Source organism: Danio rerio, chromosome 14 (genome assembly GCF_049306965.1).
Source record: "Danio rerio strain Tuebingen ecotype United States chromosome 14, GRCz12tu, whole genome shotgun sequence".
Classification (NCBI taxonomy): Eukaryota; Metazoa; Chordata; class Actinopteri; order Cypriniformes; family Danionidae; genus Danio; species Danio rerio.
The window spans coordinates 24436503-24452528 of NC_133189.1; positions in this window are offsets into that span (position 1 = coordinate 24436503).

Here is a 16026-nt window from a genome sequence, read left to right on the forward strand (position 1 = left end):
CGCTTGGTGGAGCTGTGACACAGACCAACTCCCGCACCACAATGACAGCAGGACTGTTTTTTCTTACTAATGAGTGCTGGCTGAACATCAGCATTTTAATAGGGTGAAAGCAGGTGAGTTGGGACACTTTCTGACATTGAGTTGTTTTACCTGAATATATATAGCAGCTGCACATTCTGCTGTGTTCTGCTGTGAAAAACAGTTCACTTGTTTTATTTCAGAAGGAAAGGAATTATTAATAATAATAATAATAATAATAAAATAATCTGCTAATGGGGTAAGCAAAATAATCTTATCTCAAAGGGAAAAAACAAGATTATTTTGCTTACCCCATTAGCAGCTTGTTTTGAGGGAAAAAAAAACTCACTTAATATTTAGTGTTAGGATAATTACAAAATTTTCTTATTTGAATTGTTTTTTATTTTGTTCTGTGAAATACCTTATACTTTTAAACATAAGAGTTTTTTAAAATCCCTACTCAAATTATGATTTTTATTAATTATGATTTTTTTGTTGTTGTTGTTGTTGTTGTTTGTTTTGTATAATTAATGTAGCCTTCATTTTTGGATTGATGCAGTCAAAGTTACTGTTTGACAGTTAAGTCTGAATGTCGGATAATTAAAGGGGTAGTTCACCCAAAGCTGAAAACTCTGTCAGCATATACTCATCCTCCGCTTGTATCAAACCTGTTTGACTTCCTTTCTTTGATGAACACATAAGGATATTCTGAAGAAAGCAGGAAGCTCACTTTATTTTGATGGTCCGTTTGTTGAATTAAGGTACATTCCATCTACATGCCAAGTTGCCAACTAATGCTCATTAGATTATAAATAGGCTGTTGGGTTAGGATTAGGGTTGGGATTAGGCAGGGTTAGTGTAAATTGACGTACTAGCTAAGTTTCCTATTGTCAGTTAGGCCGTACTCACACTAGGTACAGTTGCCTCGAACCGGGCCAAGGCATGCTTGTCCCCCCTCCCGTCTCCCTCGACGGCCCGCGCTCACACTATATTGGGCCTTGGCATGCTTACGTCATCGCTGCTGCTCTGTTCAGTCAGAAGCTCTCTCTATGGCAAGCCTTTTTAGCATTTAAATCTTTGTTCTGACTCCATAAATATATTTAGAGATATCTCTAATTATATTTTGACTAGTCATAATTATAATTCCACTACTCAGAATGACAATTAGAGATATCTGCATTTGCAATTGTACTAGTACGAAATCAGATTGGAGATATCTGCAAATATATTATGACTAGTCATATTCCTCCATTGACTTCCATTGAAAAATATTTGCAGATATCTCTAAATGAGTTTTGATTAGTCACAATTGTAATTAGAGATATCTCTGAGTTTTTACTAGTCATAATACATTTGGAGATATCTTTAATTCGTCATATTTAGAGATATTTACAAATAAATTTGAAGATATCTCTAATTAATTTACTAATAGTCGAATTACAGTTGTAGATATCTTGAATTGGATTTTTGACTAGTCAAAATTCATTTGGAGATATATCTAATTACAATTGTGACTAGTCAAAACTCGTTTAGAGATATCTGCAAATATTTTTCAATGGAGGAATATGACTAGTCAGTCATAATATATTTGCAGATATCTCCAATCTGACTAGTCGAATTATAATTATGACTAGTCAAAATATAATTAGAGATATCTCTAAATATATTTATGGATAGTCAGAACATGGTTTAAATGCTAAAACGGCTTGCCATACGCTCTCATCCAGCAGCACAGTGGAGATTTCTCTAGTTTTATCCTTTCAGTCGTTTGTTTTGCATTGACATGTAGTCAAATATTTCGCCAAACAGTCCTTAGGGATGCGGTGACACGCAGTCAGATATGTCACCGGACAGATCCGCCACTTTTGGCACTCATAAACAATCATAAAGCCCTCGTGCTGCAGGAATAAGGAGGTCTGCTGAAGGCGCGCAGCTGACGTGCAGTGAGGAGTTTGCGTCTTTAATAAACTACGGCAGTTTGCGATCACTGAACAGTAAGAATGATTAATAAATCCATATGAAACAACCCCTTAAAAGTCACGTATCGCTTTTAGTTTCGGGCTTTGTCGCGTTTTGCACTCACACACAAGCATACAGCGCCAAAGCCCAAGTGATCTGCGCTCAGGCACACCTCTTGCAACCGGACCAGGGCCGGCCAAGTGAACCGTGCTTGAGCCCGATTCAGCGCACTCGCACTTCTCAAACGATCCGGGAAACGGGCCTGGGCACGGTACGGATGGCATAGTGTGAGTAGGCCCTTAAATATCTATTGATGAAGCAGTATCAACAGCTTTTAAGCAGACAGTCTACTAATACTCAAACGAACCATCAAAGGTGTTACCAGAAGGAAACCTGTAACCATTGACTTCCAAAGTAGTTGTATTTCTTAATATGCAAGTCAATGATTACAGGTTTCAGGTTTTTTCAGAATATCTTGCTTTGTACTTTTCATTCATACTGTTTCATTGGATTTGCACAAGAGCTGACAGAAATTTAGCTGATCTTCCTTCTTTTTTTTTTTTTGCAGGAGGAAAGGGCCAATTATTTCCGACCGCAAACAAAGTCTGTTTTTACACTGAAATTCATGCCATCATGCACCTGACGGATCCACCAGACTGACCTAGTTTCCTCTACACTAACAACCACACTGAAGCATAAACAGTGACCAGGGGCCTCGCGTATCAACGTCCCGTACACACCAAAACTTTGCGTATGCCAGATTTCACACTCACGTTTGGATTTACTAATGATGAAATTAACGTGAGAATGTGCGTTGGTCTGCGCCAACTTCATGTCTGGCGTACGTGTTTTGTGTGTGTTTGTTTTATTTCCATTGGCGACTCCTAGAGGCAATTATGTTAAATTGTACACTATATCGCACTAACACATGTACCAATATACCAATTATGTGATTTAGAACAGCATTTGCAAATGTATACAACCCTTAGTCTATGGCAGGCATGACCAACCGTGTTCCTGGAGATCGACCTGCAGATTTCAGTTGCCACCTATATCAGACACACCTGCCTGTAATTATCAAGTGCTGTTCAGGTCCTAATTAATTGGTTCAGGTGTGTTTGATCAGGGTTGGAGCTGTTTTTTTTTTACTGTCTGGAGCCAGCACCTAAGCTTCTCACTCATCATAGCAGACATGCTGCTGATAATGTGATAATAAAAGTGATTTGGTTTGATCAACTTTGTAGGAAGGTCGATCTCCAGGAACAGGGTTGAGCACCACTGCTCTATGGCAATGGCAGTGTTGGCCTTATTAGAGGACATTGTCAATGGTTGAATCTGAAGGGAACGCATTCTTTAAGGATCACGGGAATTTTCTGGCCCACAAAGATGACTGGCTTATTAGCCGTTTCGGATTTCCAAGAGGTATTCTCTTGAAGCTCTGTGCTGAGTTTTGTCCAAATTTGCAAAGACAGACCGTAAGGAGGCTCTAAGGTGACAGGGTGCGAGAGGAGTGCTTGGTGAGTGATGTATTTAAAGATATTATTCCAACTAAGTTTTTTTATTTTTTATTTTGAGTATAATAATTTAACTGCATCAGGAGACCACGATTTATCCTTTAAAGACATGGCTGTTAACCCCTCTCAACAACCCACAAACTGACCAAGAGCAGAGATACAATGATGCCCATTTTCGCACTCCGTCAGTTGTAGAGAGGGCGATTGGGCAGCTGAAATGCTGGTGGCGCTGACTTGTTAAGAGCCAAGGGGTGCTGCTATACCACTCTAACAAAGTGTTCCTTTAATACATCTTTGTCTCCCACAGACACAGATACTACTCCAGACAGTAAAGTGTCGCCCACAATTAAGGCAACTCTATCCTCAAAGGGTGTTAGTTCCCCTGTTCCCCCGCCTGTTCGGTCTACACTTTGACAGTGCGCTGCTGTTCTCCTAACCTGTACATCGGACCATTTGTTTATTTTTAATTTGTTCACAGTGCAATGTTCAGACCCCACTGCGTTAACCGCGTCAGTTAAACTGTCCCTCTCTATTTTTTTTCTTTTGTTATTAATTCCGGAGGACAAACTTGCAAATAACCGTTTTTCTCCAGTCTACCACTGATAGCACCTCCAATTCACATTCTGTGAAGTTTCTCTTCTTGCTTGCTTTTGCCATTTTTTTTATTATTATTATTATTATTATTTTTTTTTTTTTTTGGTTTTGCCAAAGTGGAGTCATTACCATATTTATATGGGGGAGGAGGCATAAAGGTTTTTTTTATATATATTTTAGTATGAATTTAACGCAAGTCTTTGTACATGAGGCCCCTGGGGTGTATCTCTGTTTTTTTTTTTTTTTTTTCTCTATCTCTCTGGCACGCATTTTATTTGTCATGACATTTATTTTTGCAATATTCCCAAAGCATTTTAACTATGCATAACATATGTAATATGTTGACATTATCAAAGTAATAAACTAAAAACAATGATGAGAAATGAATGACAGAAAAAAGAAACAAAAAAGACAGTAACCAGAATGTTAATGGTTATGCAGCAAAACTATTTAAATAATTTTAAAAAGGGCAAATTAGTTCAGTGGAATAATCCTTTATGATGTGGACAGTGTACACATATTTTAAGGTTGGTTTAGCTGTGATGTCAATGATCTTTCATGGTATGACTTCCACAGTATTGTCAAATCACTGTCCAATGAATAACCAGGAGTGAATGAATACATAAAGACAAAGAATAATAGATCTAAAAAATAATGAAGTAAACGGGTATGTTTATGCTTAAAACAAAATAATACTAGAAAAATAAAGACTGTACACAAACTTTATGGTGGCTTGAGAAAGCTTCGTCTGAAAGTTTGGAGTTTTAAAGATTAAATAATGGATGTAGTTTTTAAGATGCTTGATAGTTGGCAGAGACAGAGCACTACATATATGTTAGCATGTTTCTAGTATAAATTGGGATGTTTCTTGCTAGGCAGTTAATAGGGGTTCTGTATGGTTGCTAAGGTGTTGCTAAGTGGTTGCTAGGGTGTTCTGATTGGTTGGTGGGCTTTTGCTAAGGCATTGCTAGGCAGTTGCTAGGATTTTCTGAGTGGTTGCTAAGCCATTGCTAGATTAAGTAATAATTACATATTAGAGTATATCTTATATAATAAGAAAATAATAGATTTGTAATATAATGAAGTAAACAGTTACATGTATATGCTTAACACAAATTATTACAATTCATAATAAAATAATATTAAATAATACATACATATTTGGAAAAATGTTTTGATTTGTATTGTATATAAAAGTTACATTTTAATAATAAATATTTAATATAAATATTAAATATAAATAATAATTCTGCAAAAGCATAACTAATGTTTTAATACATACATTAAATCATAATACTAATGTCTCTCTCTCTCTCTCTCTCTCTCTCTCGCTCGCTCTCATCTAAGCTAGTTCATATTAAGCAGCACTCAAAAACCTGTTTCCCCTTCTGTCTCTCTTTCTCTTTTCTCTGTGCGGTCATTAATAAATGCATGGGAAATTAATGACAACACTTAAAATCATGCCTGCAGTACTGTTTAATTAGTATGTAATGACAGGAGCTGTACATCTATCACAGCTTTGCCCCAGTCAAATGCTTTATTTAAAAAAAAAAAAAAAAGAAAGTGTACTCCAATAATCCAGCATGTTAACAAACAGCATGGTGCAGTGTGTATATTAGGAATGATATGGGATGTTTTGCAGTATGTCATCTTTGTTTGTTTCTTAATAAACAAATCTACACTCAATCAGGTTTACAAATCTATCACTGTACTCTAATAATAAAAGTCTAATAAATAAAACCCACTATGTTTTATAAGAATAATACAGGGAACTTTAAAGAGGTGTTCATAAAAAAAATATAAATAATACAGCATATTTATTTAGTGTACATGCAGTAAGAAAGGGACTTGTTTCTGTATTCATTTTCTGAGCAAAACAAAACGCCTGAAATTAATGAATCTTTTTTTATTATTTATTTATTTAAAAGAAGACACAGAGAATGTAATGTTATTAAAAAGTGGGGGTTACAGCTGAATGAGGTTTTAGGCTGAGCTGCGAAAAGGGGTGGGAATAAACAAAATTATGCATTAAAAAAAGCGAGCGATTGCTCCATGTTTTAAATTTCTGCCCAGAGAGGTCATGTTTTGATCCTTGGTTGGTCTCACGCAGTCAAGTGATGCGATTTTCGCAGGTCAGAGTTCACCAAGCTTGAACTTTGCACCGCAGCAAACTGCGAAACTTAACGCATGACCCTGCGTTTCCGGTCTGACGCATTCGCGTGCGTATGAATGGAAGTCTATAGGAGGAAAAGGCCAGTGTGACCGCAGCTTTACAGTGATTTTACTGTCCAGCATATTTTTACGCAGTGGATGCCCTTCCAGCCGCAACCCCTCTCTGGGAAACTGATTGACTAATATGTACTAATCTGTTGTTCGATTAAACAGCTACTTGGTTATCCCATAGCAGGCCCGTAGCCAGCCTGTTATAGGGGTCTTTTTCTCAAAATGTGGACTTTTTTTTGCAGTTATTCAACTCATTTACAATGTTTGAGATTTAAATACTGTATCTTAGTGACATTTAAAGCACTATTTTTGCTGGATTAGCCTGTTTGGTTGTCATCATAATGACACATTTAATGTACCAAATATTTCCTAAATAATTAGAATAAAGTAAAATAAACAAATACTTACTTTTAAAACACACATTTATTAGATCATAAATCATTAGAAAAAGCAGGAATCTGTTGAAGTTTTAAATTAAAACTGTAGCCTATTGTAGCTTTAGCCTACAAACCGGCCAGAACATTTAACTGTCCTCAATCAGAATTTAGCTACTTGTGTAATAAAACATTAAAACATAATAAAAATAAATGAGCTTCACAATTTTTCTAGCCTCTCTTGTAAAAAAAGTATATTTGATTGAAAATTCATGGATAACAAAAATAGCCAAATTAGTTTTCAAATTAATTTTAATATAGGATTCTGCTTGGTCCTAAAGCCTTTTTCAATGGATTACACTATTTATGATGGCACAGCAGTCAAAAGATAAATGAGCTTTTGTATGGGATGAATTCTGGACATTTGTGATTAAGGGGTGGGTTTTTCCAACCACCCGAACCCCCCTGGCTATGGGACTGCATAGTTACCATGAATAAGATTCAAAATGGGATAATTTTGACACTTGCCTCTACTTTTTCAGGTTGAAGCTGGAATTCATGTACATGCAGCAATGTCTCGTTTCTCTACCCAGTATCCCTCAATAGCGCTGCCGTTGTCATTGGGTTCTAACCAGGTAACACACATGCTGCTTGTCGTTGACATCTTGGAGTAAAATCAGACTTTGAGAAACAGAACAGAACAGAAGTTTAAACAGAACTTGAGGCCGGGTGACCTAATCGGATAAACTCACTACACAGACAGCATGACCGTCCTTCTCGGAACCGTAGATGGCGGTAACTCACACGTCTCCCTCGTCAGCCATCATTCAACACAGGCGCATGGCCTTGTGCGCCCTAAACGAAAGTGGGAGACGCGTCTCTATAGCAACCTCTTGCGACACAACCTTTCCAATTTGGCGCCTAGCAATATTTGCAAACAAAACAAATGAATCATTTTTATTATCATTTGACAGTAACGGAGGAATGCTGCGAAATGTGGCGAAGAGTACTGATTTTTCTTTAATTTACTTGAGTAAGAGTAACAGTACACATATTTAAATGTACTCAAAGTACACGTTACCCAATAATTTTACTCGAGTAAATGTAACTAATTAAATGTAGCTTGTTACTACCCACCTCTGTTAAAATGAATTGTGGAGGTAATAAGTTGAAATGGAACTCAAGCCCCGCCCATTTGTTGAACGCACAGACTCGGGAAAAGTGAAACCCCCGGCCACATACACTGTAGCAGATCCCAGTTGAATAATGTCACATAGATGCTCTGCTCCGAAGTGTGGGGGAAAGTTAGAGTTATTTTCTTTACCCAAAGATCAGGCTATGAAGAGTCGGTGGTTAAAGTTCATTTTTGCAAAAATACCTCAGCATTATAGCCCCAGTCTTGTGCTGAGTTACTGTCATTCTTCTGACGAGTGCTTCAGCAATCTACATGCTTACTACAGGGCATTCGTTGGCCATTTGTTAAAGGAAGGATCAGAAAAGACTATTGATGAACTTTACAATACACAATTCAAGGATCAGTTCCTTCCTCCATTTTACAAGTGTGAGCAACTTAAGTGTGATTGAAATGGTTGCCTTTTTGTTTTCTCTAGCTTGTAAATTATGTATTTAATTGTGTTTTATTACTTGTAACCGCTGCACGCTGCTTGTACTGTATCTGTTTTTTATAATTATATAACTCTTTATAATTATATTCACTAAAGCCATGTTGAAAAACATGTCACATGCCACTTTGTATACAGGTTTAAATTCCTTTGTGAGCTCGCGATCCACTGCTGTTTGTCGTTGCCATGGCCACCATCAGTTGTTACTACACATGTGCAGGAGTCAGGTTTCAAAATAGTTTAGCTTTTGCCACTGTGTGAATTATTCCTGAATGTGTGTCATAGTTATGAATAGCTTAATTACCTGCATTGCTTTAATGCACTCCTGCATTGGGCTCACACATACACTTTGCACTCTGACTACTTCCACAATGTTGCTTAGCCGTGGTGTGCATTTCTCTCGGTTTCACACTAAACACAGTCGACCAATCGCAGTAGACCAGGGGTCATCGGACCAGTCAGGTCAGCAGGTTTTTGGGAGCAAATTAATTGCTGAACAAATCATATGGGAGTCATTAGGATAATTAGGCAAAAATAAATGCATATTATAAAACGTTGAAAGTGTTTTTTGACCTTGCATGCATATCAGACTGTTGTTGAAGAACCCAAAACCAAAATATGACCTTTTTTAATGCATAATAGGGGCTTTTTAATGTGTATCCTGTCACTTATGCTGTGCAAAAACCGCACCAAGTTAAATACATGCAATGTGTGTGTAAAGTTCTTACTGTAGTATTACTCACAAATGTTACGTGAGATCTGGTTCCTTGTCTGTCATTGTGCTGTTTATCTGATGCAGCCGAGGCGGAGATTGAGTCACACTCTGACAGGCACGTGGAATTAGATCTATTTTATCAAAATATAAGGGTGATAAAATGCTTCCGTCTTTTGTGTCTCCATATTGTGTCTGTAAAGTTTCAGCTCAAAACACCCACCAAATTATTTGTTATACTTTTTAGAATGTTAGGATTTTTTCTTTAAACACCTTGTAGCTTTTTTTGTGCCCTGTGTCTTTAATGCTGGTTATCCCTGCCCACTGTCCCTACATGCCTGTCAGAGTGTGCCTCTGTCTCCACCTCGGCAAACATGAAGAAAGCAGATCTCATGTAACGTTTGTGAGAAATACTACATTAAGAACTTTACCAATGATTATTTGATGTATTCGTTGTGGAGTTAATTCAAGCCTTTCTGCGATGAATCACACACAATGTTGTTAAAAATTTCATACACCCTTACCACAGACACACACACACACACACACAATGCACAAGTTTAACTTTGCACTGTATTTGCACAGCAAATGGGACTAACTACACATTAATATCCACTGCTGTATAAATATCCTTTAATATACAAAATAAACCAGATTTAGCATCCACAGACCAGGATTGAATTGTCTTTTATAATTGTACTAACACGCGGTTGTTGTGATAAAGTAAGGCTGAAATAATCGTTTTAAGAACTTTTTCAATTTGTAAAACTCATTCTTGATCACATTTGATGTTGATTAATGATCACAGCAAGCTCAATAGGGGCCTCATGTATTAACGCTTTGTACGCACAAAAACTTTGCATATGTCAGATTTCAGCTGTATGGGACGAGATCATCCGCATGTCTAGCAGGGATATAGGGTTTCTATACCATGCAGTTGATCAGCCAAACATTAAAGCTCAATTTGCAGCGATTGCCGGTTTCCCAATGTATTCGGAGCGATCGACTGCATGCACATTGCTACAAAGGCGCCATCTGAAGACGAATATGCATATGTGAATCGGAAACGTTTCCATTCAATGAATGTGCAAATAATATGTGATGCCCAAATGCGCTTGACATAATACATAGATTTATAAATGATTCCTACTTTTCTTCCTCGAGATGAGTAGGCAAAATCTGATGTGTAGTGGGCGAAAAAACGAGTTTGTCAGACGCTGGATTTGAACCGAGTTCATGATCGAATGTTTCAAAACATGTTTCCATGCGCTTTGAGCTATGCCACTTACGTTAATGTTTGCCGCTCTCTTTAGTTGTGTTGTCTCTGTCAATCAAACAGTGATGGGTGAGAATCACTCAACTAGCTCATTCCAATGAGGTGGAGGAGGTTTGCAAATCGAGCGATCATGTGGCCAATGCCATCCTAAACCAATCAAGTGTTTTCAGAGAGAGTGCTGAAAGACTTAAGCCTGTTTCACACTGCAAGCGTGAGCAGAGTGTTTTTTTTTTTTTGGTCCATGTTAACAGATTAGAGCTTTCATACTGCACGGAGAAGCAGTGCGTCATTTAAGTAGTGCGACAGTTTCGCCGCTGTGTCTATTTTTGCCGGTGCAATGATATTGACAATGACCAAAAACGCATTGAATGAGCAATTTTCCCTAATAACTGCATCGATAATATCTACAGATTTGTATATATTCATTCAAACGAACTTAAATGATTAAAATGACAACAAATATTTAGTTGGGTCTGAACTACAACACTTTAAAATTTAAAACAATTTTAAACAAGCCTTAAACTAGTGGGGTTTTGAAATCAATAAATGCAAATAATGGTGATAACCGTGAAACCGTGATTTTTTTCTTAGACTATAATCATACAGCCAAAATTTATAATCGTTGCATCCCTATTAGTCACAAATATTGTTTAACAAACGTGAAACTTTTTTAATCGGGTCGATATGAGTGTATGTAAATCCATAAACAAACTGTTGTGATACAATTCATATGCAGCGATAAAACAACAGCAATGATGTTGTTATTTTGGCTCAGTTTTAACTTACTTCTATACGTGGAAACGCTAGGCTACTTGCGGAACCCCTGTTCTCTGAGAACAGAGCGAGGTATCTCACTATGGGAAACGCCTCAGGCGTGACAGACTGTGGAAGCACCAATTACACCACGTCCGTCTGAGGATGAACAAATCACAGCTTGCGATTAGGAGCCCACCCTCTCCTTTATAATCCACTGGGATTCCCCGAATCGGCATTCGAAGCACGCTCTTCTCGAGTGTAATGCGTGAAGGGAAGTCTGGTGAGATACCTCGCTCTGTTTTCAGAGAACCGGGGTTATGCAAGTAACCTAGCGTTCTCTTTCAAACATTCGCTCTGTATCTCACTATGGGAAGGATATATACCACTCCCGTAACACATGCTTTCCGAAGCCCCCGGACAGAATCGGTAGAAAGACAACCTTTCAAGCTTATAAGGGACACACATTAAGAACCGTGTGAGCCAATGAAGGCGCGGTGACGTCAAGGCGGTAAAACCTGATAAATGTATGCGGGGAAGACCAACTTGACGCTTTACAAATATCTCTTACCGAAATCCCTCTGAACAAAGCCCATGAGGTAGCGATACCTCTTGAAGAATGAGCTCTTAAACCCTCTGGGGAACGAAGACCCCTAGATGTATAGGCCAGTTCGATCGCCTCCACTATCCAGTGCGAGAGCCGTTGAGATGAAACAGCCTCACCATTACGGCGAGTGGCCCATGACACAAATAACTGATCGCTTCTCCTAAACGATCGCGTCCTGTTCACGTAGAGGCGTAATGCCCGTACGGGACACAAAGTGTGTAACTTTCTTTCCTCCGCTGACAAATGCGGAGGGGGGTGAAAGGCATGCAACTCAATAGCAGAACAGTTATAAGCAGAATCACTGACCTTGGGAACGAATGCCGGGTTTGGTAGCAGTGTAACCCTGTCCTCATCCCGGCTAAAATCCATGCACGCTTGATGCACCGACAAAGCATGCAGCTCGCTCACTCGCTTAGCTGAGACTAGAGCGAGTAGTAAGGCCGTCTTCAGTGATATGAGCTTAATAGGAATATCCTCCAGAGGTTCGAATGGGGCTCGAGTTAAAGCGTCCAGAACGAGAGACAGATCCCATGACGGGACCAGCCATTTCACCGCTGGTCTCACGCGCTTCACTCCTTTCATAAAACGGCATATAAGGGGGTGCCGTCCCACTGAAACCCCTTCGAACCCTACATGGCAAGTGGAAATAGCGGCCAGGTAAACTTTAATGGTAGAGAACGCTCTCCCATTATCCAGTAAGCTTTGTAAAAAGCAGAGAATATCCCTCACCGAGCACTGGAAGGGGATAAGCCCTTCACTAGTGCACCAGTACTCAAACACACGCCATTTCAGGTCGTACAGTGAGCGTGTTGAAGGAGCCCTAGCGCTCTGGATAGTGCTTATGACCTCCCGTGGAAACCCGAGAGCATTTAGATTTAACCCTTCACGGGCCAGACCCAAAGGTTGATTTGTTCTGGGTGAGGGTGAAATATCTGTGCCCCCGCTTGTGACAGCAGGTCCCATCGCAGTGGGAGCGGCCAGGGCTCTCCTTGCAGAAGTTCGGCGATCTCTGCCAACCACAGCCTGCCCGGCCAACGGGGGGCTATTAGAAGGAGAGACAACCCGCTTTCTCTTACTCTGTCCAGGGTGGGAGAAATTAGACTTAACGGTGGAAATGCATACAGCAGCACGTTTGGCCACGGGTGCGCCAGCGCATCCACACCCAACGGCGCATCCTCATCCTCGAGAGAGAAATACAGCGGACATTTTTCGTTTGCCCGCGAGGCGAAGAGATCTACGGCAGCCTTGCCGTATATCTCCCAAATTTGATTCACCACCTGCGGGTGGAGAACCCATTCTCCGTACGTCGGGTTGCCCCTCGACAGAAGATCCGCCCCCACATTTCTGACTCCCGGGACGTGCGTCGCGCGCAGTGAGCGGCGCTCCAGACAATCAGCTTGCGCGCTAGATTGTGCAGCTGCAATGATCGCGTTCCCCCTTGGCGGTTGATGTACGCCACCACTGTTGTGTTGTCCGTCCTGACTAAAACATGAAAACCCTTCAAGAATGGAAGAAAATGTTTTAAAGCCAGAAAAACTGCCATCAGCTCCAGCATGTTTATGTGAAGCTCGCGCAGTCGGTGTGTCCAACGACCGTTTACCGATCTGCCCTGAAATACGGCTCCCCATCCCGCTAGGGATGCGTCCGTAGTGACGACTTTTCTCAGAGACACACTCCCCAGTGGAGCCCCTGATCGGAATATGCAGGGGTTTTTCCAGTGGTGCAGAGCCATCACACACTCCGTGGATAGCCGTACCCTGCACGCGAGGTGCCTGCGCGGGCACAGGCGCTTTGCGGGAATCCAACGCTGAAAATCTCTCATCTTTAATAACCCCAGTGGGATCACAGACAGAGATGAAGCCATCATGCCCATCAGACGGAGACAGGTTCTGAACGAGACAAGGTTTTCTTTGCGAAAATGGGTCAGGCATAGACCGAACGCCGTAATCCTTCTCTCCGAAAGCATGGCGCGGTAAGTTACCGAGTCTAGGCGCAGGCCCAGATACTCTATCTCCTGGGACGGAATCAGCTGGCTTTTGGCGTTGTTGATTCTGAATCCCAGCCTTGTGAGATGAGACGAAAGAGTCTCTGCATCCCGCGTGTACGAGCGCATATCAGATAATCGTCCAGATAAGCGGATATGCGCAGACCCTTGTGTCTCAGTGGAGACAGCGCTGCTTCCATGCATCTGCTGAACACCCGCAGAGCTAGACTGAGCCAGAATGGAAGAGTAACAAATTCGAACACTTCGTTTTGAAAGGAAAACCTGAGATATTTCCTGTGTGCTGGATAGATGCTTATATGAAAGTAAGCATCCTTGAGATCGATCGAGGCGAACCAATCGCCCCCGCCGATCGAACGAGTGAGAGCTCCTACTGTGAGCATCTTGAATTTGTACTTCCCTAAGTGCTTGTTTAAAGCACGCAGGTCCAGTATTGGGCGCAGACTCCCATCTTTCTTTGGGATTAGAAAGTAACGTGAGTAAAAACCTGTCTGAGTTTCCTCCACTGGAACTCGTCTTATAGCTCCCTTCTCCATGAGGGAGGATATCTCTGCCTTCAGCACCTGAGCTGAATCCTCGTTCGCCACAGATGCTATAACCCCGTTGAAAGGAGGGGGTTTTCCAGCAAATTGAAGCCTGTAACCCTTGGTTACAGTTGCGAGGACCCACGGGTGCGGAGAACACTCTATCCAGGCCTCCGGGTGAAGAGACAGAGGCTGCTGCCGAACCGGCCCCACTGGTGGAGCGCTGGCGCCCTCTTGTGGCCAGAGAGAAATTTGGTCAGGATCTGTTTGGCTCAGAGACTGGCCCGTCTCTCGGCTTTGAGCTTTCGCTTTTCTCTGTGTTTTTATTTTGTTTTTGGCTTTCTGCGCCCTTGGCATTGAGACTGGATGCGACAGGGGATTTTTTATTTGCCATGAACACAGGGAATGAAGTGCTTTGTGACAACGCACTTGCGAACGTGTGCCTGGACTCGGCAGACCGCATGGTGGCTTGAATGCTCAGCACCTGAACCAAAACCCTAGGTGCTGCCCGTCTCTCCTCTCCAAACGTAGCGTCCTAGGAGTCCCTCTTCTTTTTGGCGGAGGGGTTAGCGGATCTGGACTTTGCAGCCGGAGCAGCGGGGGGTGGGGGGGGGGGGGGGTGGGGGGGCAGCCGTCTGCTCTGTGCTCGTCCTTCTTTTTAAGGTCGCATCTCTGCCTCATCGACGCGACCGACTGACCGAATAACCCACTCGAGTCTACGGGAGCGTCGAGATAATCCAATTTTTCCCTGTCCCCGATACTCGAGAGATTCAGCCACAGTGATCTCTCGCCCGCAACGGCGAGAGCCATGGTACAGCCGGAGCTTTGCACCGCCCCGCGTGAGGCGCGCAGATTGAGGTCTGTAATGTTGCAGATCTCTTCCCAGACTGCCGGGTTTGGATTGCCAGCGTCCAGCTGCTTGCCAAGCTCCTCTAATAATTCGGCTTGATAGGCCGTCAGCAATGAAGTGACGTTCAAAGCCCTCACTGTTAACGCCGAAGATTTATATATCTTCTGGTACATGGAAGCAGTGAAGCGTTCCATTTTACCAGGGAGGGACGGTGTGGCCGATGAAACAGCAGCCCGCCTGTTTGGATGCAGGTGAAGAGCCACCGTCTGCTCGACCACTGGAGGGTTAGAGAGCCCTAGCCCCTCCATCTCGCTCACGTCGAGTGACGAGTAACCCTTGACGGGCACACGGTTGGTAAAGGGTTTATTCCATGACCGCTTCATCTCCGTGATACAATCTGGGAGAGCGGGAAGAGTTGTTTTGCTGGGGGAGCGCGGGGAGCGAGCCTTTTCCCATCATACACATCCCGTTTAACTCCTGGATGACCAGGAATCACAGGCCACGCCACGCCGAGCTTGGCGGCAGCACGTTTGCAAACCTCTGTGAGGTCGCAATCCACCACGGTCGACGCCATCTCACCGCTTTGCGCGCTAGTCGGCCTGGATGCGTGGGAAGAAGGGCGGATGACATCCTCCTCCTCATCGTCCGGCTCATCTCGGAGGAGACGGGCTAGTGTCTCATCATCCTCCTCCTCATCCCCTTCCATCTCATCCCCGCCCGCCAGTAGCTGCTGGTCGAACAGCTGCTCATACTCGGGGGATTCTACCTCCATGATGTCCCCCCACGAAGCAAGATCCCGCGGGGGAGAGGATTTGGCGTCATTAGCTGACGACGGAGCGGCAGAGAGAACCGGATCGTCCTTGGAAGATCCCGCCACTCGAAGCCTTCTCTCCAAAATCCTCATCGGCATTGCCTGGCAGTGCACGCAGCTTTCGGTGTTCGCCAACGAGGCCTGGGCATGCTTCACACCCATACATGCGATGCACATCGGTTGTGAA